Source organism: Acromyrmex echinatior, chromosome 14 (assembly GCF_024713525.1).
Source record: "Acromyrmex echinatior isolate Ae372 chromosome 14, ASM2471352v2, whole genome shotgun sequence".
Taxonomy (NCBI): Eukaryota; Metazoa; Arthropoda; class Insecta; order Hymenoptera; family Formicidae; genus Acromyrmex; species Acromyrmex echinatior.
The window spans coordinates 8648738-8674888 of NC_141865.1; the positions used below are offsets into that span (position 1 = coordinate 8648738).

Below are 26151 nucleotides of genomic sequence, written 5' to 3' on the forward strand. Positions count from 1 at the left end.
AATCCTTAAAATGAGATGAAGATGAGATTTCTTGATGTATTTTAGCTATAACATTTAAATAGTTATTAATTATTATTACGTGTATTAATATTTTTTGTTTTAACAAATTATATAAAATTTTCGTCTTATGCAACATCGTCATCGGCGACAAACGTATTCACTACCGAAGGAAAAATGCAGTGAAGCAAAAATGCGATGATACGTTTATATACAATTTCGTTCACGTATTTAGAAGGGGCTAGCATCCACTTCATCCGAGTTCTCTCTATCGGAAAGATCGAGCCTCCTGCAACTTTGAAGCGGTCGTCCAATTTCGAAATTGAAAAGTTGGCAAGCTACGCGGTATAATTCAGAGAGCGGACTCCACGCAAGAATGTTTCTCGTCGGAGACGCGGTTCATTGTCTTGAAAAGGCAAGGTTGATGTGGCTGGAGCCACAAAAGGGGATCTCCGGTATAATTACGGTAACACACGGGGCGTTGTTCGATAAAGGACGCTAGCGCAATCTTTACCACTTTCCCTCTAAGGACCAATCCGTAGATATCTCTGTGTGGTCTAGAAATTTTTATAATTGTACACGGTGCGTCGTAAAAGTTGCATTTAGAAAAAACATGTTCCAAAATCATCAAATGTCCGAGTAATTATAAATTAATAGTACGAAGGAGACATGTTATGTCTTCGACTTCGACGTTGACATTTTCAACGTATGCGGCAATCTTATTTGCGAATGCTCGTAACAAGGCATTTCAATACGATAACTTTAAGGAAGCAAACGACGGCGAGAGGGCGTAATTTGATGTAATGTACTTCGTGCAGCTTCAAGCAGTTTAAGAGCCTTCGCTTCTCGAGAGATGACAATATAATTATGCTTCCTTATTATAAGAATGCCCTACAATAAGAAAAGCCAACCCGATGTCTGATTTTTTATGTCTTTCTGTTTATAACTGGTATTTTCTTTCAGATATTTATGATGAATAACAGATATTCTGAATATAATATCCTACTCTTGATGTTGCGCTTTCTCTTTTTAATGTATTTACTTAAACAACATTATAATCAATATAATATTTATATTCTTTTATTATTTTATACGATTATAGAATTAAATATAAATAGACGATATTATCATATTTATGATTAATATAATAATTTCTCGAAATTGCAAAACTGCTAAAATTAAAATTTTTTATTTCATATTTTTATTAAATTTGAAATTTATTAAATATAAAAAAAAAATAATATCCCATCTAAAATAATTTATCGAAAATTGAAATTTGACAAGTAGAATATTCGCATATCAAACGTAATAGCGTGGCATTCTACGAGGCATATAAAAAGCGGTCGATTCGTTCGAAACAGCTGCTTGTTCAAGCGACTTGCTTATACGTTCGTCTTCCCATTCGATACCCATCAGGAGACTACAGATGTAGCATTCATGGAGGTTTTTCTCTTTATTTCATTTTTTCTTCTTTTTTTCTCGCCACCGCTGCTGCTGTCATCATCAAGGAATAACCGAAGCGACATCATGACGAGACGAATACGAAACGTCACAGCTCTCCTCGTCGTCGCAGAGGTACATCTTCTTATTTCTTTCGGATGACAAGATGCATTGTAATAAGATGTCGGAGAACGTGAAAAGTGCGCGGACAGATATATGATATATCATAAAATATATTCATTATTATTGGTCATATTTATTTATAAATTAAATGTAAAAGATTCTTACATTTCCATTCGAAAAATATATTGAAAATTTAAAAAGAAACGTTCCAAATTGTGAGTAGGATATTCAATATAATATCTTCTTCTTCCAAATGGCGTCTCGACTTCCAGGAACGTTAATGATGAGGAATGCCAATTTTTTAAATGAAAATCTTTTTTTTTTTTTCTTTCAGAGCAATTCAAGGCTTCTTTCCAAGGGAAGCTAAATAGCAGAGATGTTTTAATATTTACGTAATTGCCATATCGCGATGTTTCCTTTCGTGCTTCGTGTCTGCGTGGATGCGGACTATATGTATTTGCCGGAGTTGACATTGGTGTCATTACTGTCCTCGCTGAAACGATACCCGACGAAAGTTCGAGCATGGTGCACCGCGCAAACTTATGGTTTGCTTAAGGAAACTGCCAGACGCGGTTACGAATACGCGGAAAAGGCGTGGTGGAAGACTCGTCGTCCGACCTTCGGTCTGCTAAGGTCTTGAATTCCAACCCTCGTTGCCATACATCCACCGACATGCCGGTTGCACTGAATAGTTTCGATCGACACACGCATGCGAAATTTATTCATTAACCGAAGAACGACGCGCGAGAAATTGTGCACTGCTCGAAGCTTTCAGACCGTCTTACATTAGGCTGTTCTTAAGTCGACTTAAGGAATCGTCCTTCAGATAACGACGGATCCAACGACGTCTTGGGCGTCATTATGCCGCTTGGATTTAACCCCGCTCTTTATTCGTCAGCAGATAACCGTGGATAATAATGATTAAGTGTGTGAGACAACAGACGTTTTCTAACTATAATGTCTCTCAACAGTCTTTATTATTAGAATTGCCGTTAGAATTGCTTTCATTCCTTGCCGTGTCGCTTCCCTTTCTCTCTGATTCTCATCCGTTACGCGTTTATCCTGAAAGCAATCGAATTACGCCCGACGTAAGGATGTTATTTAATTATCAACGTCGCTCCCGGACGTGGAAAGCAATTTGCAGGCCGCTGCTCGATTATCTTTATCACGGCTTGCTATCGGCGTGCTAATTACGCTTTAGCGACGCAGACACATGATGATGACGGCAAAAACGAAGACAAGATATTATGGCGACACTCTGGTCCCACGATATTAACGCGAAACAAAAAAAAAACTGAATTGCTCTTGACAAGGTGAGATTAAAAAAAGAGAGAGAAAGAAAGAAAGAAAGAGGGAAAACTGGAATAAATAGTTGCTGTACAGTTGCGGCAAGATAATGCAGGTATACACGTCGTCATAAATGTCTATGGAAATAACCTGGAATTTCATAATCGTTGTGAGGAATGTCTTGTAGCGTAGTTTTGAAACAAAATTTTCTTCTCGCGACGTGGAAGATACCTAAGTGGCTAATAAGATTGTAAACAGAAAACCCACCTAAACAAAGTAGATAGAGGTAAGGAATAACGAGGAAGACGTCAGGAAAGTACGCCCGCGCATTTCCCGAGCGCATTATTAAGGGAATCGGTCCCCCGTCTGAGTATTTCCGCGACAGAAGCTCTCCCATCTCACCCTTCAGCCGTCGCACGTTTATCTCTCCGTCTCGTCCCGCGCGTTTCTGATTGTCCAGAAAGGGTACGTTCCCATCCCACCCCATCCTGCTGACGCAATCTCTCCAGCTTCGATCTCTCTGTGACGTGTCCCGAAGGCAATGTCAATGCGATATGTCTTGGGCATAGCGACGTTCTCCGGAAATGACAACGCTTTTATTTTCTTCATCCGTTGCGTTCGTCATTAAAAAAAAAGGATGTTATTAGATTTTGCAAATTTAATCACGCAAATGCGAATCTAATCACGTGTGTTTAGAGATTCTTGTATTTTTGTTATATATATATATATATATATATATATATATATATATATATATAATATTCTTCTTCTGAGGCTTCCATGGCTGTTTTCTATATAAAGATTATGCCAACGTTCTTGTGAACCTTGCCAGTCCACTTCATCAGGGCGAGGAAACAGCCTGATACAGTATCAGGCTGCTCCTCGCCCTGATGAAGTGGACTGGCAAGATTTACGAAACGTTGATATTCCAAGAATGGATCTGGACACGGAGGAAACCCGCGAAATGCATGATTTATATGTATTTTATAAATGCATATATAATATAGGGGAAAGTGGCAGATTGCGGGGTAAAACGCGAACGATACTATTGCAGTATATTAGAATAATGGCAATCTCATTTCTTGTATCCGATACAGGCGATTTATCAATTATAAACATTTTTATTTAAAAGATATTGGCTTTAAATTACAATAATTAACATTTTATATCATTAATATAAGCTGTAATTTTAAACATACGAGTAAAATGAAATTGATTACAACATTACTCCGCATGGTGGTGGTAATTCAGTAACAACAAAGTTGTCCGCCTTTTGCTGAAAATTATAGTTTATGTTGATAGTACAGGAATGTTGATTATTGCAATTTCAAACTAAATAACTAGAATATCTTTTGAATAAAAACTTCTATTAACTGATAAATAATCATTGGCTTTATTTAATCTTACCCTTAGATATATTTGCAATTTCTCTCTTCCTTCCATTTAACAGTTTAATTTATGAGTATTTCTCGACAGAAATTACGAACTCTGACGTTATTGATCGTCAAGAACCAATCGATTGCCATTCGTCGAAGCCAACCAAGTCGAAAGATTCCGATATGACTTCAAAGTAATCATAGCAGGCGCGATAGAAGGTGGTTCTACAAAAGGTGCGTGAAGGCTTTTTTTTTAGCGAATCATCCAGTTTCAATTGGTCGTCAATGTAATCTGTTTGGGCTCTGGGACTTGGTACTACTACTTTATTTCTGAGAAACAAAACGTGCATCCACAGGATGGATCTTACGATCGTAGCTTACGCAGATTCGCCCATTCACGTTATTAACAAAGACGCTCGCCTCATCCGCAAAGCATCAATCATTCACCCTGTCATTGAAAATTGAATTCTACACTTTCGGTAATTCGCCAATTGTCTTGCCTCCTCAAATAAAATTTCACGCACTCGGAAATATTTGACTTGGCGTCAATTTTCATAAAATTTCGATCGTAATATTGACTAATAATATATTATATTATAGTACACCTGTAAGTGTGTATTCGGTGCATACCCCTCGTATATATAAGTACTCTCGTCGAGGAAAGAAATCTAAATATCTTCTTTGCCACAACCCGGTATAATCTGGGATCGATATTGATAGGCGCGAAGAAGCCTAAGCGGCACACACGCCGCAATTTTTTTCGCTCCGACGTGACGTGACGTGATGGCTGTTCCGCGAGAAATCGAAAGGAAGAGTGGCCTCTTGGGACGGAGGCTCTTCATCGAATGGCAGAGCAATTGACATAATGAATGCAATTTCATTCAATGCAACACGAAGGACGAGGAGCGTTGTTGCCGCTCGCGAATGTCTAACAGGAGATGTGGAGGGAGTCACAAGAGGATGGAAAATGAAGGTACGAAGGAAAAGAAAACATAAAAAGGGGCAAAACGACCCGGTGGCTGGTCGATTGCATTCGCATTATCAAGACGTCGCGATGATGTTATTATTTACGACGTCGTTAACTCAGACGCGAACTCTGCATCGCGTGTGTACGCGCGTATTAATACCATCTCTTCCATTAATCTTTATCCCGCGCTCGATAGCGCCCTTATAAATATGGATGTGCGGAAATGCGTATCTCCCTATACAGTCCGCGATCCGTTGTCCTTGAAGAGAAAAATAATCGGTTTCGTTTCCACGGAAATAATTCCGACGTTGATTTCGATTGTCGTAGCCGCCATTCAATCCGAATAGCTCACAATGGTGAGTCAACGAGTACCGTTGTGTTTTCCCATAAGACTAACTCACCGTTCGCCGTTCGACGGTTTGCAGCCAGGAGAGGTACCGAACGAGTAACCGTGATATTCGGAGAAAGCTTCGGGGTTTGAGGAGCTTTTGAAGGGCTGACCAGTACCCTCCAGTGCCGAGAGGGTACGACGAATTCTACCCCTTTCCGCCCCTCCATTGAAGCCAAAGTCGAGAGCTGGTCTAATATGCTTTAACTCTTCGCCGAGGAGAAACGAACGAGGAGACCAATGATGGCGAATGCGACGAGGAGAAACGAAGCGGGAACGGCTGATGGAGACGACCGATGATAGAGGAGGAACACATGGAGGAACACAAATATTCATAATAGAAAGCCGAAGAAATAAAGCTGACCCTGCAAACAGGCACTCATTGCCATCGGCGGGTATATTCTGTGCTCGTTAGAAAAGATAGAGAGACAGGCGGCAGAGATGCGAGGAAAGGGGAGGATACTGAAGGGGATACGGTTTTTATCTCACCCCTCCACTTTCTCTTCCTTTCATTGAATCGGTCCCGAGTCGGACCAAGGATACATTGAGTTTCTCTTCACGGGTGAATTTCCGGGAAAACAATACTAAAACGTTTATAGTCAATTAACAGACGGAGGAGGTTCGCTCTTAATACGCCTTGCTCTTCACCAAAGCTTCGAAAATTCCACGAGTGGATAAAAAGGATGAACTGACGTCTCGAGAAGACATCGTCACGGTAACGATCGTTTGAAGCTTTTCTCGAATATTTAATTCGTATTCGCTCGCGAAGACTGTTGGAAAACGACATAAACGGCTATAATCACGTTTAAATCCATAAAATAAAACATTTTGCTCTTTTTCTGAGAGCGAGATGTTTTTTTCTTTCGGAATAAAGTATAATATAATAAAGTTGATATAATATCATAATAAAATTAATACTATAAAGTGGATTAAAATATTCTCTTCGGCATACACGATGTCACTGTGAATAATTTTCTACTGAACAATTTCCTTAATTATTCAAAGAACGATGACATAAAAAGTACATCTTTCCTATATTTCTATGACAATTAATGGATTCTTAATTACATAATAGATTTTTAGCTATTATCTTATTTAAGTAGTAAAGTAAGTGATCATACATTCCAAGAAATATATAAATCATTAGCTAGAAAATGCTATTAATCCCTACAAGAGCTGTATCTAATATATATATTATATTTAGCAGCGAGCTCCCCTCGTGCGTGTGTATACGGTGGCTATTAAAACTTGGTAAAGACTAGTTATACCGCATTACATACTTCCAGGGGATGGAGAAACACCGAAAGGAATTCCCTCGGAAACGGGTTGAACATGTCCTTTGATTTATGATCCATTCGAGCCGAAGTACAATGATGAAAGATATGCTCTTTGCGGCAATTTGTCAGTGAATACGAAATCCGAATAAACTACACATATTCTTCTTTTGAATGTATGTCTACTTTTATATACCTTTGCATGAAGTATTATATATGCATACTTTCAACTGTCTCATTCAAGCGCGATTCGCCCATTCGCTTGATCATATCTGGTTTTATCTAAGCATTTCGACGACATAAGTCAATTAACTCGCTCAATAATTTTAACTAAAAATAAAATTTGTGAAATCTAATACGTTGTAAAGTTAATACATATCTAATTCTATTTCTAGTATTTTTAAGCTCGTTAAAAAATGATACCTAATGTATTCGAGCAACGCTCGACTGCTCATAATATGAATACATATCGCAGACAAAATCATCTTAGCATGTTTTATAGACGCAATTAGTAATATCGTCATTAACATCTCTCAGCTTATTGGGGCTTGATTATCTTCGCGGAAACTTCGTCGCGCGAGTGACGGCCGCACCCGTAGATTTATGATCCCTTTTATCGAAGTACAATGATGGAGCATTCGCTCTCAACGACGACTCGTGCAATTCGAACTCCACGGAGGCCAGAAAATAACTCACCTCACCTACCCACCGATCCACCTATCCCCCTTTTTTCTGCGCTCTTACGCTTGTTACAAGACACACCCTCGTTTCTAGAATGGACGACGATCCGCCAGCGTGGCACGCGTTATTTGTCACCCGCAGACAATGTAAAAATCCCAGAAGCTCGCGCGTCTTTTTTCCAGATGGAATTTCGTCAAGCAAGCTTGATTTATGAACCTATGCGAGCCCACCAAGTGACCATAAAGCACTCGATGTCCCGGTTATACAGCAATGGAAGAGATTCAACGTGATAAACGACGATGATCGAAAGCCATTAACGTTTTCGTCTCTTCCGATTTATACTGAAAGAAACAAATGCATTGTCGAGACAACAAAGATACTTTAAGATAACTTATTTAACTTAATAATTTATCTTGCTGTTAAAGCAAAGAGCTCGATTAATTAAATGCAAACAATTTGTGCACAAACAAGGTGCAATTTACAGTAGAAAGCTTTATTTATGCCCTTTTATCTCGTACTCTGTGCGCATTCCTATATTTATATTCAATAACTCGGAAAGAACAACAACAGCAATTGAACAATATTAATTTATCAATTCGCAATAAACAGCGAGTTTATTAATGCTACCATAAATCACGATTTGAATCAAAATTCTCGCTTGATTACTTCGTTGACTAAGTAGAGTATTATAGGATCCGTATATCTTCGATAATCTGCAGGATGTTCTCCATTTAGTCGGCACGAGTGCTCCCCTGGGTCACTCTATTTCGCGATCTTGTCCCTTTGGAACTTCGTCTAATAACGTGAGACCATCCTGTAATTCATAGTTCATTGCTCCAAGAATCAAATATTTGAAGAAATCCGTCGTGGCGCGTGATCGAGATAAATGCGTTCCACTCGAGAAAAAATGTCTTATAGTTATGTACTATCTAGAACAAGTTTTACTTTAAAATCTGTCTGTAGCAGATCATCCTTTTTAATTGCGTTTTACCAAAGTTTTTCATTTTGCTTTAATTATATTATTACTTGTTTAACTACAAAAGTTCAAATTAGATTGTAATTTGTATATATTTAATGCAACTGTTAAATCTTCTCTTTTTATCTCGTTCCCTTTCTTTGATAGGATTAGAAATAAAGTCTACTCTATATTGATCAGAAAGCAAGATTAAATTAATTGCTAAGAAGGACAACAAGCTTTACGCGTTTACGAGTCTCCTTCCATGACTTACGATCACTTCCATCACACAAATCGACGATTGCGTGTCCCACGTTTTTTTCTCGAAAACCCTCATGTATTAAATCGAGTCGTAGTGTTAATCAAGAACAGAAACTTTTTACGAGGGTTACGTCGATGAACGGTGGTGGACATGGGAGATGAACAGCATCGGGACTCAGCATGACGATAGGAAGTCCATGCGTAGGAAGTAAAGTGACTGTGCCGTGGTATGGCGAATGATAAAACAGAGAGAGATGATCAAGTGAGTGATCGACTCGAATAGAGGACAGAGGGTGGCTGATATCTCCTACCGTTGCTCGCGGCAAGATTAGATTGGCCTACCCTTCGTTGTCGTCGATGTCGTTGTCGTAGTCGTCGTCGGAGATAGCTCCGTTCCCAGCATCTTCCTCCGAGATGCGAAAATGGTCCCTTTTTTTGTCGTCCTCCAATGGAGTCTTTTCAAAGATTACACCTGTGGCTCGAACCACAGTATAGGGTATCAACCGACGCGGAAAGCGTAGGCCGAGGGCTTTCCAAGGGCTCCAACTTTAATTTACCTTTATCTTCTTTACACATTGCGATCTTAATACAAATCCGTCAAAGATCTCCAAGAAAGAAAGTAATAATATGATTGTGAGGAACGAGAGCTATTCTTCTTGCGAGTCAATGACAAAATTGGAAACAGTGAGCTCGAGTGGACATCGCTCGCTGACAATACTGTCTATCATTCAAATTTTTCGCGCCAAAATGATATACATGTATATATATTTAGCAACCCCAATGTGTCCATCGGATTGTCATCGTAGTTCGTTAATTTGCATTAATGCGCTCTGTCAATCGTCGTTTTCATTAACGTGTCGTTGTCGCTGGCTGTCGTCGTCCTACTTGTTTGATGGAAATGATGGAAATGTCGATTGGAACGTTAGTAACTAGCACGTGTAAGTTTATACGCGCTAGAATTTAACGTTTGCATGTAACTTGTAATGAAATGATAGGAAAACAAAAAAATTATTTACGTATTTTATACCGCCTCTCAAACTTTACACAATAAATCTCGAGGGGTTTAGACACATAATTATGTTTAATTTAAATCTAAATCAGAACTGCACGAAACACGTTCTATTCATGTTATGTATGACTGATAATTGATAAACGCATGTATCGTTGAGTTAATGAAATGTTTTGTTTTCTAAATACGAAGTGTTGTATAATGAAATCGCTCTAGCAAAGCGCGTCCAACTCGTGACGTGAACCGATGGCTTTCGTTTCGTGATCCACGCGCGTGGAACAGCGCGCATAGCGAAACCTATATAAGCTGTGACTGTTTATCGAAACGTCACGTACAGACGACCTATCAAAACCAGAAGCGCGTTGCTTAAGCTCTCTCCCTCTTCTTTCTGTTCTCACAGCTCTTTTACGTTCGGCTTTGGAAACATATTAAATATACGCGATAATACATTTGCACGAGATATTTTTGGCGGATGTTCCAAAAATCGCACGAGCAGCAATCAACTCCATTTATGCAAATCGGATTTACAAAATTCACACTTCAAATTGCAGATTCTAAAAATTCGCTTCATATTTGTGTTGCATAATAAATAACATTTTGTTATTTCTCGCGTTGTTTCGATTTTCTAGAATCTTCTTCTGCACAAGTTGACTTTACGAATAGTAATCCTTTTCCGGGGGTGCGATATGGTTAACCGTAATTGCAAAATTGAATGCATACACTGCCGAAGGTTTGAAGTGTATTGTTTGTTGTTTCGACAAAACGGTCTTGTTGCTCGTGTTTTTTTTTTAACTATGATACGATATATTTGTTTCACAGACGGATGGTTACGAAACCAATCAATGCAGCTCGCCCGAATGGAAGGGCAAGTGCACAAAGAGCTGAGTATTCGAAAAAAATTTCGCAATTCTCGAAAAAGACGATATAAAATTGGCAATTGTGCCGTAATTTCGAAATGTATTTTATGCTGTGTAACATAATGCGTTTTCATATTGCGCGTTTCATATATACATATATATATATATAAATATATATGCAGCACTTCTATTTTTGATTTTCATTACAAAATAATTCGTTTTAATTATTGCAATTTATAAAATATTGACATGGAGAAAACGATACGCTCTTGTGAAAATAAATACATTATTGATAGCTTATTGATTAAATTGCGCATGATTTTCATTAAATTTATTTTCTAAATTGCTTTTTAGTAGCTTTCGTACATCGTTAATTTATGTACAAATTTCTCTTGACGTTAGTTTTACGGATTAATTTAACAAGTGCTACGTAACTTCTATAAGAAGATTTATGGCCACATAATATTCCTTGGCATGATAAGAAAACAGTTTTAGAAGTAAAGTTTTCTTGGAAACCTCTTCTCCATAAAATAATTCCTTATAATTAGATAATACTGTACATATGTTTGCTAATTTGGGAAATGTACTTAGATATCATTTTAAATGAAATAACGCGAACAGATAACATAACATATCGTATATATGTACAATATTAAAACTTGGCACGGTAAAACTTGAAGCAACTCATACCCAAATCTACATTTAATTATTTTAATAGGATGAAACAACTCTACTGTTTTCAATCTCGCGACAGAATAAAAGAAATTTATTTAAATATTCGCACGTGTTTGCCAGTAACATAATCCAATGTTAAATATCTAATTTCACTAATTGTTAAAAGCATCATTAATTATGAGTGTAGCTTGGGCAACTCCCTCATTCGACTCATTTTATATTGGCAGAATTGAATTAATATAATCTTACACATTGTAACTGTAATTCGTTAAAACATTTTTACGAAATAAAATATTTCACGACATATTATCAATATTTCAATATGTAAGTTTCTTATTAATTAAAATAATTCTGCTGCTCGAAGAAATGGTAAAAATAATATCGCCGTAAAATGGAAAAAAATAAGATTAATTAATATTGTTTGTTGTGCACGAGAAAAGTGAATCACCATTGCACAGGCAATTGTATCAGAAATAAGTTAGCGCACAATGCTTGGAGCTTATTAAATAATGCTATTGCGTAAAAAAACAATGTGCAATATGGATTCTACATAATTCAAACGGTACCGAATATTAATTTCCAGTAATTTATATCAAACTTGAAATTAAATTTATTTCATAAAAGCTCTATTGAATTGGTTTTGTGGCAGGTTAATTCATTCCAGTATAATACCGTTCATATGTTTTCGCGATGATATCGCATTTACTGAAAAATTGGAATGTAAACTCTGATTACAAACCGGTAACGAATCTCGGTTTATTTTATTCCCGGCCGTTTTGACGTTTATCTGCATTTAATGTATGTACAATCGAGTGCATTTAATGGCGTCCGGCGCGTCCGCATTCACGAGGCTATTTCGCAACATCGATTTTTCTTGGTCATTGCAAGCGTGATATTAAACCATGCAAATACAGCAACCAAATAAAGAGAAGTACCTTTCACAGAAAATATTACTGACAAGTTAGTTAATACTGCAGAGAAATTAGCCGTCGAATGCGAACGCGTTGAACATTAATTCGGCTGTACGCACGAAAAATTCATACACGAATGACTTACGTTAATAGAATATTTGAGAAAAAGTAATTTAATTTTCACTGTATACCACATTCCGGGCTCGCTTTTACGAGAGAGTAGTCATATTAACGAATCGCTGAACGATCGCGCAATTGTACACTCGGTGGTGTTCGTGCGAGTCTTTCATTTTTAATTGGGTTACTCAAACTAATTAATTCTCGCTGAAACGAGAGGGTAGAGCGGCTCTCATTAACAGAGACGTGACACAAAGAAATTAACGGTGCAAAAAGTTATTGACGGACGACAGCACGTCGGTAATTTATAGTAAACGGGCGACGCGCGCAAAATACTTTCCCTGTCTCTCTTCCTCTTTCACTTTTATCGCGATGCTATTTTTTTTTTATTTTTTGTTGAACTTCACTCGTGGATTGATTAGTTTCGTTCTCTGTTCGCACGCACGACACATTCGTCTTTACACGTATTTCGTTTCTAATAACAGACGCGTTGCTATTTGTTAACAGTCTGCACAGATTAAAGCCAGATATTTTAATTATGCATTGAGATACACGATATAATTTATGCAGTTTGCATCTACAACGGTTGCAGGTTGCAGGAGCGATTGCGTTTTATATTGCAAATTATAGTAATCTTTTTTTTTTTAAATGGATATCTCTTGCAAATCGTCTATCGTTTCTTTTCAAAGAATCTCTTTTTCTTCTGGATATTGTATTGCAAAATTGATAAAAGTTTTTACTAAAAGGAAGCATTTATTAACCTGTGTTGTTTTACAAAACAAGTTTCGCATTTTACAAAGATTAAGATTTTGTTTTAACTCCTCCCTCGAGATCTTACGTTACAGGCATTCTGTATGCAAAGTAATAACTATGTAAACGCGCAAAGGAAAAATTTCACTTTAATGTAAATCTGTATATAAAGGAAAACAAGAGACATATGAAAGGGCGTCGTGAAGTCATTATTATGGATCTTGAAGAGACAAAGCTGAGTAACAAAGGAAGGTTAATTAAAGTTGCAGTAAACGGAGTAGCATGAATAAATCCAGAATAGCGAGATAATTAAAGTGTTTCGATACCTTTTATGTGTAATCCAAATTATTATCGATAATATAGTATAAAAAAAAAAACAATGAAAAAGCTTTTAAAAATAGAAAGAAAGAATTACAATAAAAACCTATTTTATATACACAGAAATTTGTACCAATTTTTTTACAGGCATTTTTTTGCTGATGTATCAAGAAAAGTAAAAACGTGTAGAATCGTTTTTAATATAAATTACAGATTTGAGAAAGAAAAACGCAAAACTAATTGAACGTTATCGGAGGTGCGTCAATTGTGTTTTCCAGAAATATTATTCATTATTATACGATTAATAATACACGTATCGAGATTGTACAACACACAATTAAAATGGAGCGTTTCTTACCTCTTCGAATTTTCGTGATATTACGGCACGATCAATGAATACAGCCGATCGATCGACGACGAAAATAGTCGAGAAAGTTGACTATATTCACTCTTATCGGGAAAAGCGATCGCGAAACGCGTCAAATCAGGCTGTTCTCTAGAACGTGATACGCGTTTGGCTTGTCGGACGCGACTGACAGCACCGTGTTGCGCCACGTGGACCCCAACCACCCCTTGAAAAGCTTTACGAGCACAGAGGGGGTAGAGGATCATGCGCGGTGCTCCATTCCGTGTGCTTCGAATCAATCTCTTCTACTATATTTCGCTTTGCTCGTTTTGTCTCGCTAATCGCGTAATTAGCAATATTTCGTTCTTTCAGTCATCGACTTGAAGCTACCTTCTAATAGTCTTCCTAATGTATTCTACAATCCCAATAAATATGGAAGACAATCAGAGATAAAAAAAAAGTCGCCTTCAAATAGAAAAAGGGTGCAAGCTTAGAAAGGAGTATTAGGAATAATTTTTTTATGAAAGGCTTTTTTGAACTATTACAATATGATTTCCTTTGATATAATTCAGATTACAATGGCTTCTTGTCCGATCGTTGGGAGAGGACATAAACATAGCCATTATCCTAATTAGGACTTCGTAAACCCAAGCGGCCAATAACTGTCTGGTGGCCAATAACTACGACCCTATTACATTTACCTTATATACGAGCAGCCAAATAGTTCCAATATTCTAAGAACTCGCTATTATTATAATATATTTGCATTTTGCACAATCATCTGAAAACAGTAGACATGCAACGTTTAATTATATTTAAATTATCCGTCCTAAAAAGATCACGATGAACAATCACGCTTTTCTCTTTGAAGAAAAATTAATTGCGAATTGTAGACAAAGGCATTTACGATTTCGGGATATTCCGCGGAAGACTTTGAATTATCAAATATTATTTGTGCGATGTGAAACAATAACGCGAGTGTAGCTGAATTACGTGGCGTGTTCCGGAGATTAATCGTTCCGCTTGTCAGTCTCGACGCGTCAAAACGTACGTCTCTCGTAAACCCGGAAACCCGTATACGCGCATGTTACATCACTGTTCGCTTCAAGACTTGGTCCCCGACAATCTCCCCGTCACCTCCTTCCCAGTCTTTTGCTGGTTCTGACGTTTGCAGCATCCCGAGCCCGTAAACTCATCCCGCGTCTCGCCGATCCCGCCAACAGGGGTGCATGCGGCGCGATGTTTACATTTCAATTATCCAACGTTTCACTCTGCGCCATTATTAGTATTTGCATCATTTAGCAGGCGCAGGAACGTGCCTCAGCAACGACTCGAGCGCTTCGTCTGGTTTCAGAATAGTTAGAAGGGGGGGGGAGGGGGGGAGGGGGTTGAATCCGCGAGCGCGCGCGTCGAGGATACGAATCGGTTGGTTATCCAACGATCCGCGCGAACAATTACCCGAGCGTGAAAGTGGGGCTTGTGTTGAATTTGAATTGGTTATTTACAATCGACACGTTCGAGTGTAAAACTGCGGCGGCGGAATCGCAATAGCAAATCGAATAAATTTCTCGAACTCTGTGATTTTTTTTTTTTTTTTAAGTCGGATTTCGTACGCGATGTTCAAAGAGTAGGTCAAATATCGAGTACAAATTCATAATTAATTTTCCACGTTAAAAAAATACTACCGATTGCCTATTGTAAGAGCGACAACACGAAAGAAAGTAAAACGCGAGATCGCTCAATATCCCACTGGGGAAACTAAGGTTTAAGTTCATGAACGACCGGAAGAATCTGTAATGGTGGAGAAAGATTGGTTAGTTCGAGAAACTCCTGGGAATATCGGTAAGATAAAAGACACGTTGTTCCCTCTTGTTCTATCAGCGGAAATAGGATCCTCGAAAACTGCCGTTAGCCGTTCTATCAGCGAACTTTACGACGACGTCAATGAGGTCACTATTCTGATATCGACCGGCTCTTTATCTCTCGTTTACTGTTGGCCCACTGCCGAAATAAAACTTCGTCCAGCGTGTCGACAATTGTTCTCGTCTTTCTTGCTCAAACGAAAAAAACAGCCCGCGATAACATCTATTACATCAAGTTGCTAACCGTAATCGATATCATTAGATACCATATCTCTTTGCAAATTTTCTTTATTACAACTGTATGCTTGTGTTATTTTTATATTTTAACAATTGTATAACAATTTCTAGCGGGTCTCACAAAAAATTTGTCATCAAGAATTACGCTCTAAAAGTCTAACGCACGTTTAGGAAAGTGGACTCAACTGAAATCGTCGACCTCGCTGTCGTGATCCTCGGCAGTGACGTGATGCAATGACTTCACAAGGATGCAACATTGAATCGCTGTATCATCGATCGCCGTCGTCTCTGAAATTTGAATGGGCAAACTTGTCCTCTTCGTCGCAGTTTCTAGTTAGACGTCTTCTTCCGCAGCCACTCGTCTCTACTCAGAGTTCGTGAATATCTGATCATCGAAAAGACGGATCTTCCGCACGGCCATTCAGTAACTATACTTTGGACGGTCTGAAGTCTGATAACGTAGTCTGGACAAAAAGGAACATATGCATGGAAAGGATATGTTTACCAATGCTATCTCTGCACAATACAAAAACGAATCTTCTTGCTATTTCGTGATATAAACTGAAATCACGTATGGAATTGCAACAGACGAGATCGTGATGTTTATATACGGTGAGAATTATATTTATTTTAATACGTACCGCTTTTGAATAATTCTTTTACTAAACCTTAATTATAAAGAACCTATTATCTTCCTTTGATCATTATTGATATATGTATATAATATGTCAGAAAAAATAAATAGTAAAAACATTTCAAGTAAACTGATTTTAATATAATCCTTCTGATGTGTGTACAACTTTATTAATCTAATAACACAATTTTTAATAAAAAAATTTTTTTTTTAAAATACGTGTGTAAAATACTTCTCAAGGACAATGGACTGGTTTGTGTATCACCGTGCATTCATCGTGCAATATATATTGCACCGGCGCTCTTTAAACCTTTTAAGTCGGCAACATGCTGTCGTACCGCCAACTGGAATGGAAAGGCTCTTAGCAGGTGCTTTAGGTGGGCGTGTTCAACCACGATATAGTACCTTTTAACCGCGGAAACGGTAGAAAGCACAACTACGACCTGTCGACCTCTTTCCTTTTCTTTTTATCCACACCTTTCCTTTCTTTCATTGCATCGACCACAAAGTGAGAGCAAAATTTCCAATTCTTTTTACATTCGCAGATGTAATAAATAAATTTCTAAACATCTTGAAACAGAGACAATTGTGGTTCACCCCCAAGAGTTGGAATATATTCCACCGTTATGTTTATTGTCTATCTATAATATGCATTTAGCATTTTTAAGAAACATGTGTGTTTATCATCTCGTTTATAACGTATGCAGACACATATAATATTTCTTGAATACGTGCCAGCTTAAAAGCCGGAAACATTCTGCGAAAAGGCCGAAAGCGAATCGCATTTGACCGAAAGAAATTCACGAAAAAGTCAGTGCTCTAAATATTACAACCCCTTTGCTCGAACGAGAGTCGTCACGTTGGACCCCTTGCGTGCGTACAAGGCGTTCTAGCCATGATGCGCTATGCGCGGAAACCCCGTGGCTTGCCATAAAGAAAATCCGTGACGGGTCTAGCTTCCGGCTTTTCTGCTAGAAATGTCCCCTCCTCTTTCGCCACCCCGTACATCTTTCTCCAAAAAGTATCGCTTCTGGCACCGACCTGCTTGCCGTAGCCACTCTTGCATACTGAACGTACGTACGTCATCCCCTTCCGCTCAGCGGGATGCGAGATACGCCCTTCGATCGGTTTGTCTTCGCTTTCTAATGGCAAAAATGCGCCCTTGGAACAGCTTCAAAGGACGTATTTCTAAATTTTAATATCGAGATCTGCCACGAAACAAGCATTTCCATAAACTTCTTAGTTTATATTCTCTTTTATGGTATGTCAGAATTTTTATAAAAGAATCAGCAGGGGAATCAGCTTTTGTGTTTTGTGGATGTCATGAATTTTTGTTGTATTATTAATAGAGTCTATTTACAATACTATTATTATTGTAAAATAGAATCGAGATGACCGGACCAAAATAAGTAAACTGGCAACGCCACATTGCATTATCAAGAACGATGCGATTATTTAAAGCACACGTATGTCACGTTAGCCTTTCGTAAATATTTAATGACACGTTCCTTGCATCCATGGCCAATCAACTAATAAGAACTGGTTTAGTTATGGCACGGCAGATGAGATAATTATTGGCGATGATCAGTACCTACTGCAAGACGCAATGAATTTGCAGTAATCGCTCAAATTGCTGCTGTGTGATCAAGGAGGAAAAAGGAAAAAGACGATTGCATTTTTATGGGCTTAATTATACTGATTTGATTGTCTAGAAATTATCACAATGTTGATTGAACTGCTACTTCGATCGATCAACGTCGTAATCACTGTCGAATAATACCTCAATTTATCAAGTAGAGAACCGTTGAATAACACCTTAATTTATCAAATAGTTATAGAAAATTATATTAAAACTTTCTTGTTCGAGATACAAGTTATACGTATTATTTGGTGTTAGAACTTTATTTATATACTTTGGTGTAATTTATATATATATATTTATATCTTTATGTTCTATAATTATGTACGTAAAAATAATAAGAAAATAATTATGATATTGCAATTATGATATTCCACGATTTAATAAAAAGGATATTTGTTTTCGAAACTTATTAGGGAAACTTATTAGGGAAGAAGGTTATTTTAACGATATTAAATTTTATAATCTTCTTAATTATCTAGATATACATTTACAAATTTGCAAAATATGAAACGCCGCGAATATATTTGCATATACAACATTATATAGAAAAGCTATTGGAAACGGAATGTACCAACAGAACAAATTAATAACATGCATCGCTGCGTGAGTATGTATCAATATCCGCAGCAATCCAATTTTACTAATCCATTATATATTTAAAATTCAATTACTGATAAATCACATCCGCTTCCGAAAAAGTCAGAAATTTATTATTGATAATGTAAAATCGAATCATAACCCAAGATGAAATCATAGTTCTGCATCGTCACGTGCACACGTGATTCCGATATTGGAGCCCGCCATTTTCATCTTCGCTTTCCTTGAAACTGCACGGAGATAACATCGTGTAAGAAGTTTCCTCCTTTCCCAGACTATTCGGCATGAGTTACAAGAAGAAAAGCGTACAACAGAACGGACGCGAATGGAACTGCCGCAACGACGGGAGAGTTTCACTGTAATATCCGAGATCATTTGAGATAGTTTCAAAGGACGGACTCGTGTCCAGCAAGCGAAAGAGAGAAAGGAAGGGAAAAATAGTAGAGACATCGCGTCCCGATCTCCATTCCAACGGAGAGAGGCCTTCGGCCTTCCTATGCGACGGAATCACGTGGTATCTTTTTCGCGTCTACGTATCCTATCTTTCGTACAAATACAAAATGCAAGTTTGCAAATCGATCCGAGCTTTATTCAAAAAATACCCGCCGGATATTTTTTATCGAATAATATCAGCTATTATCGCTCTGTTCAATAAAATAATATCGCGAATTCTCTATTATGGGCGTTCGTACCATTAAAATAGAATTCTATTTTTCCATATCTCGTATATTTCAGTGCATATTCTGTTACCGCGATTCCGTGTCACTCAAATGATTTTTTTCTTCGATCAAAATTCATAAACGTGTTTGCTATAATAACTCATTTTCGAGTTACATTGTAAACTAAACATATGATATCGTATTATATGTGTATTACATTTTTTTGAAACTTTTCTTATTCATAGTAATATCGTAAATACATTATATTTTTCTTCAATTTAAAAGTTATTTTTTTTTAAGAATTCAATATCTTTGCAAAAGTGTTTAGAAATAAGAAATTTTATAATGTTAAAATTATATAAATAGATTAAGAACCTAATTAAACAATTATGATAATAAAGAGGCAATAAATAATTAATTAATATTTGCAAGAATAAAGAAAAGAAAATTTCAAAATGGTAGTTTCACTTTGTCTATGCTCGCTTTATCCTCGCCTTATCCTTTAAGCTTCGCCCTTCTGAAACTCCGCTGCCTCTTTGCCCGGCTTGCTGTTTCTCTTTTCGCGTTTGTCAGGGGCAATGACAGGATATTAAAGTAGGAACAACGCGTAGACTGCAGACTGTAAATATCCGGTGGTGCTCGGCTTGCCTGACGTTCACAGTGAACAGGCGGATAAACCTGCGCCAGCAAAAGGATTCCCAACGAGCCGGACATGGGCGGTCGGGAATCTCCGCTGTCCGTATGGAAATGCACCGCAGAGTTTATTGCACGCTGGCTATGAAGCGCCGGTCGAGATAATAGCGTTGATGAGGAAGATATAAATTACTTGATGCTGTGAATAAGTGACAAAGACGGCACGCGGTTGTTCTCCTTCTCTTGCGTTGGCGTACACGCACTGCGTGAGTTACTCGAGCGACTACTTGATTGATTGAATACATTTCGCGATAACGAAGTACCGTTACAGCAGTAACCGATGCAATAATTATTTTAACCCTTCGGCGTAGGTCGTTATTTTTTGTAACTTTAATTTAGAGCCCGTTAATTGCGGATTTAAATGACAGACTAAGAAATTGCGAGATGATACTTCAATGCATTATTAAGAAATGCATTATTAGAGTATTATTTTGAAAATGTAAATACAGATAAATATTAAATCTTTTTTAAATAAAAGAAAAAATAAAATGTATGTTACCGAGTTTTCTAGGGTAAAAGATATTTTTAAATTGTGCATTTTCTTATTATGTTAATTAAAAGTTTTACAGAAATTTTATATTCCTTGTCGGAGTAACCACAAAGTATAACTTCTTGAGAATTTAGAACTCTAATATAGAGACTACGGAGAATTTATGAATCTCAATGATGAGAGAGGCAATATCACATGGCTATTCTTTATTGTAGCTAATAAAGGAGGACTTTTGGAACGGCCAAGGAAGTTTATACGGAAGTCACTTTTTCTTACTCGGGATTAAATCATTTTTCTTCCTCAGAAATCGACTCGCAAATATTCTAATTGTTGAAATCTGATACCGAAAGCGCGTAATTAAAACTTCCTGAGATAAATCCTTAAAACGACGAATAACTAAAATTACGAACTCAATTATTCTGATATGATTAAATTGACCATTTCATTTTAGATTTTCAATAATAATGCAAATAATAAAGACTACGATCAATTAAAAAATTAGATTCAAATAAACTCTTAATAAATATGCTTGTGGTAAAATATTTGGAAATAAATAAAAGTGATTCTTTATCTTTAAAAGAAAATTTTGTTTCTCGTTTTAACTTTTTTCTCTTTCCTTAACGGCGAAAAATTTTGTAAAAGAGTGTTTGCCGTATCTATAGAGTTTACAAAAAATATATCCATCTTTAGACGAGCATATCCTGTTATCTATATCAAACAGAATGATTTCTCATACATCGTTGAGCGAAACGCGTAACTGATGCCAGGAATAACTGAAACCACATCGAGTGTGAAAATATTTGGAACCATGGAAAGGCTCTTTGACTTTGACCTGAATCGAAGCATCTCTCGATTTTCTGCATCTCGGAAGAAAACCTTGCTTGCCGTGAAGAAGGAAAGGAGTAGGAATGAATGGGATATGAGAAGAGCGTAGGGAAAATAGAGTGTGAGAGAGAAAGAAAGGGGAAAATACCATAAGCGCTGTAGAGACTCTATCGGTAGTCTGGCTGGTGGATTCTCTCATAAAAGTGAGCCCGGGAGAGTAATAAAAAGAGCGACAGATAAGCCGCTTCGTATTGCCTTTCGATCGATGGCGTGTTGCATTGACGTACGTGCCGAGCTCGCTCGCGCCGAACACTTCTTGGTGATAATCCTCGAATTCCTTGCCAATACGTTTCTGTAATCTACGACTGAGAATATCCGCATGGTGGGTGTTTCGCTGTGGTAGAGCGAGTTAACTTCGCGATTCTTTTTTTCCCCCCTCTTTCTTTTCTTCTTTCTCTTCAGTTTCTTCCAAATAATTGCAGGCAGCGGCAAGCTTTTCAAACCGAATTTACTTAAAACTTTCACTCTGCGGATTAACTCATTTTTGCATAAACACCGTCCATTTAAAAGTATCTCTCGACCGACGGTACCCGACGGTTGCTAAACTTTTTGCGTCAAAAGCCCACTCTCGTCGCATCTGCAATCTACAACACCAACACATTGCTCGCGCGACAGTGTTTCACATTCACGCACTCGCATCACGGGACCAAGAAACGAAAAAGAGGGGAGAAGGACGATTCGCGCACACGTTCAACGAAGGAGTTCAACGACCTACGGGAATGCCAGGGCACCGGCAGGCTATCGTTTTAAACCGTGTTCGGCAATCTCGTAAGACCCGCCGCTGCTGTATGCGGAGGCGCGTACTTTTGATAACGGCGACCCCACGGAAAGGATTACGGGAGGATCGGTGGTGAGCTCTGCAAACGGGATGTATAGAAACGGTGGATACATAAAACGGACACAGAAACCGATGTATAATTTCAACGAGGTTCGATGCTACGGGAAGCGGAAAAATGCACTTCGTCACTATCGTCGCGCTGCTGTCATGAACCAGCAGAAAGATCATGTTCGTGCGGGCGTAACATCGAAATTCACGCCTGCCAGAGTTGTGCAGATGTTTAATCGGTATTGTCGGTTCGTTGCGGATTGTACATGACCTATATGTAACATGGCTACATGTAACACGGCGTTGTCGACGTTGTCGACGATTGTCTGGTAAACCAATGTCGAAACCGCATCGTCGTAAATGTGAGAAGATGGAGGTGTGGGTGCGAATAGATCGACTTTCCACTATTCCCTGGTGGTTTCGTGGTGAATCGTAATTTGAGGATGAACCGGTTAAACGTGATTTTCGTTCTTTGTTCTTTATCGATCGTGAATCGACTTTATCGCGCAAAGTTACCAAGATTTGAAACGATTGAGCGGTGCACCTTCCCGGTTTCATCCTTCTCCTTGTTTTCACAAGGATCACACTTCTACAAAACAATCGGTGGTAATTTAGGTTAGAACAACGGCGTTAAGAGATCTCTGGTAATTAGTGTGTAGCGCGAACTACTGGAAGATTAGACCGTTGTCGTTTTTCTTTATTTTCAACCCTCGCTAAAAGAGCATCCCGAAAGAGAGACTCTCTACCAGAGAGAGAGAGAGAGAGAGAGAGAGAGAGAGAGAGAGAGAAAAAAAGCCAGTGAAAGAGGTCGGCGGCTACGCATCCCTGAAATCAATATGAATACCTACACGTATTGTGATATACCCTATACGTGTTCTCGTGCGTTTCAGTACCTTCCATTGTCGCTGTGTCTATAGGGTGGTCAACGTGTCAAGGGTGGAAAGATACCCTCCTTCGTGACAAACTGCCCCATTCGTCGTGATCCACGAAACGAAAGTGACGCTTCTACGTCATTGACCACCATGACAAATTTGTATTTGCGTATATATTCATTTTATTTATTCTCGGCTCGCTAATGCACGATGACAAAATTATTCCATACGTGTGCAACGATACAAGAAAAAAGATGATTTTGGCGATTCTAGGCGTTTACAAATTTATAAGTTTTAAACGCATTCGAATAATTAAATTATTAATGATGTTTAATACTGGTATCATCATAGGAAATACGTAATCTTAGTGAATCATAATTAGATCAATCGATTTGAATGGTTTTAAAGAACTTAAGTTAAATTCAGTTTAAATTCTAACGTTGTGTTCTTAGTTTTGTAGAAATAATTTCCGATTGTTTGCTGTCACAGGTACTTTCGGATGCATACCTCAAGATCGTATTTCTTTGACACGACTACCTTTGTCATAGCTTTAATAACTTGGCAAGACAGAAACCTGAGAAAAAGAAACCGATGGTATGCCAATACATCATGCCGCTGTAGAATGCGTTTATTGGATTTTTCCCGATTAAATTACATTCCACGATGGCTCATCGATTTGATTTTGAATTTTAATAGCGCAGCCGCGATTTCTTTGGACCTCATCTTATACAGTAACGCAAAGTTAAGAGTATTTAATAACTAGTAGGTACAATATAAAGAAATATTTGACAACTAATGTATAAAAATATTAACAATTAATTAATAGAAAAAATAGCGCAGTATATTTATGTTGAATAAATTTAATACAATAGGAAAAAAAAAACATATATAAATTGAGAACATTTTGACAAAATATTGTACAATATTTCAATTTGTAACGCGATATAATGTTTGATGAAACAATAATGGATATTTCAAAATTTGTGCGTAACTTTGAAAGAGCTATTTCAGGTGAAACAATTTTTTGGTACGACGTATTTCCGTTAACCGACCGTATCAGTACAATGTGCCCCAGCTGGATATCTCGCGAAAAAAATTCGGACCACTGTTTGACACCCCGTGAAAGCGTCTCATGTAATTGGCAATTAAAGCAGATGGCTTTGACAGCTTATCCACCCTGCGACACTTGAAATTCGTACGTGCTAAAGAGAACGACGAAATTGTCCACGTGAATGTTCTAATTTCGTCAAATAAATTTCTGTTCGTTCGCGCTGCCATTTTTTTTGTCTCCCGCGAGAGAAATACCATTGAATGATTTTGTTTCAATTTAAATTCGAGATAAAGGCCCTTCGCAAGTCCCTTTGAGTAACTTCCACTGTGAATTTTCGTTTTGCTGCGGAAAAATGTCCTTTGAGCAGGAAACCGAAAATAGGATAAAAACTCACGAGATAACTCACGATAAACTCGTTTCAGTTTACTACCGATTTAGACATACCAAATTTTTCAACAAAAATAATCATGACAATTAGATTCTTTAAAATAACGAGCAAAGATTTTAATATTTAAATATTCGTGTAAGTTTAAAATATAGAATATAAAAGCAAAATTAATTCGCTTTAAATTTTATGACTGCCTCGCATTAAATTTCATAGTATATTATAATTTCACGTACTTTATCGCTTTTCCAACTTCAAAAGTACAGCAAAAAGGAAACAATATCTCCCTTCTCTTACCATTTTAAGTTGAAAGATTTATTTGCGATGACCGTGTAATATTTTATTACTCTCAAATTTTTATGACTTATAAAAAGTCAGAGCAGATCCGATAATTTGATCACATTTCTTGATTTTCTCATTTTCTTATAGACATATCTATCCATTCTACAGAGTAGACTACCATTAAACTCAGCTAAACGAAACTCTGTTACGGGCTCTCGTGCTAATACGGGCATTACGGACATTAACTATTCACGTGGTGCATAAAAATGGTTGATATCGACGGTGTATAAATTTTTTAATAAATCTTCATTATAAAGATCGATACAAACTGTTGGAGATGCTTAAATTAAATATTTTCTAATTTGAGAAAAGTTAAACACGATTACGAAAAGGTTAAATTTATCAAATAATGCATTATTTACACAAAAAAGTTTATAAATCAATTATCACATCAAATTAATTTTATCTCTCAATTAACAAATAATGTTTACGTAGTCAACAAGTAAATATAAATGTATAGTTATTAAAATACATCAATAATTTAATAATAAAATTTTGATTATATAAATAATAAAGTTATAAAAACCAAGAGCTTGCATATAAAGGGAAAAAATATGTCTGCGAAAAATGTAATTTAATCTTATAAGTTGGAGTATTTTCTTGGAATAAAACAAATCTTGTCAAATTCAATAAAAAGAGGAATACGTGCTGGATTAATAAAGTTGCATTAATAAAATTTCATATCTTACATATTGTTAACGATTGTACCACAAAACATGGAGATACCGACACCCTACTGGCATCAGTAGGCCGGTGAAGCGTTTCTTAACCAACCGAGCGTGATTTTCGCCTCATTTACGGCGGCCGTATAAATATAAATGTTGCAGGGGCGAGACGAGATATACGTGCATTTACGGCGTGTTACACTAAACGCTTCTTTGAAAGTCTGATCTTCTACGATGGAGTATAACAATAGGGACGATTTGCGAAAGTGCGCATTGAGTGGGAACGATCACTGAACACGGACAGGCAAGTGACTCGTCGAATTTACGACTCATTACATTGGAGATTGCTCGTATCCTTTGATTTCGTTACCACAAATCTACAATTTTATTTATAAGTAAAAAGGAGTCAATTATTATAGAAAGACCATAAATAAATTTTTATATGTAAAATAAGTCGGAAATCTATTATATTTATGTTTCATCTTTTTAGATTATTAAACTACTGACAGTATCTCTAAAGATATTCGATTTCATTTTTAAAGATTTCTGTGTAGTAAGTGACATTTTAAATGATTAATT

The 26151-nt window shown here is 37.3% G+C and overlaps 1 protein-coding gene across 2 annotated transcripts in view; it reads right to left on the reverse strand.

Moving 5' to 3' along the window:
- The window catches only part of LOC105148897 (EGFR adapter protein), a 64890-nt gene that overhangs the window by 29444 nt on the left and 9295 nt on the right, over positions 1 to 26151 (reverse strand). Inside the window, exon 1 of one of the 2 annotated variants that reach the window (XM_087413605.1) lies at positions 13745 to 15023. The exons of the other annotated variant lie outside the window; for it this stretch is intronic. The gene's annotated coding sequence lies outside the window, so the exon portion shown is untranslated. Of the gene's footprint in view, positions 1 to 13744; positions 15024 to 26151 lie in introns of those variants that run through there. 2 annotated transcript variants of the gene reach the window in all.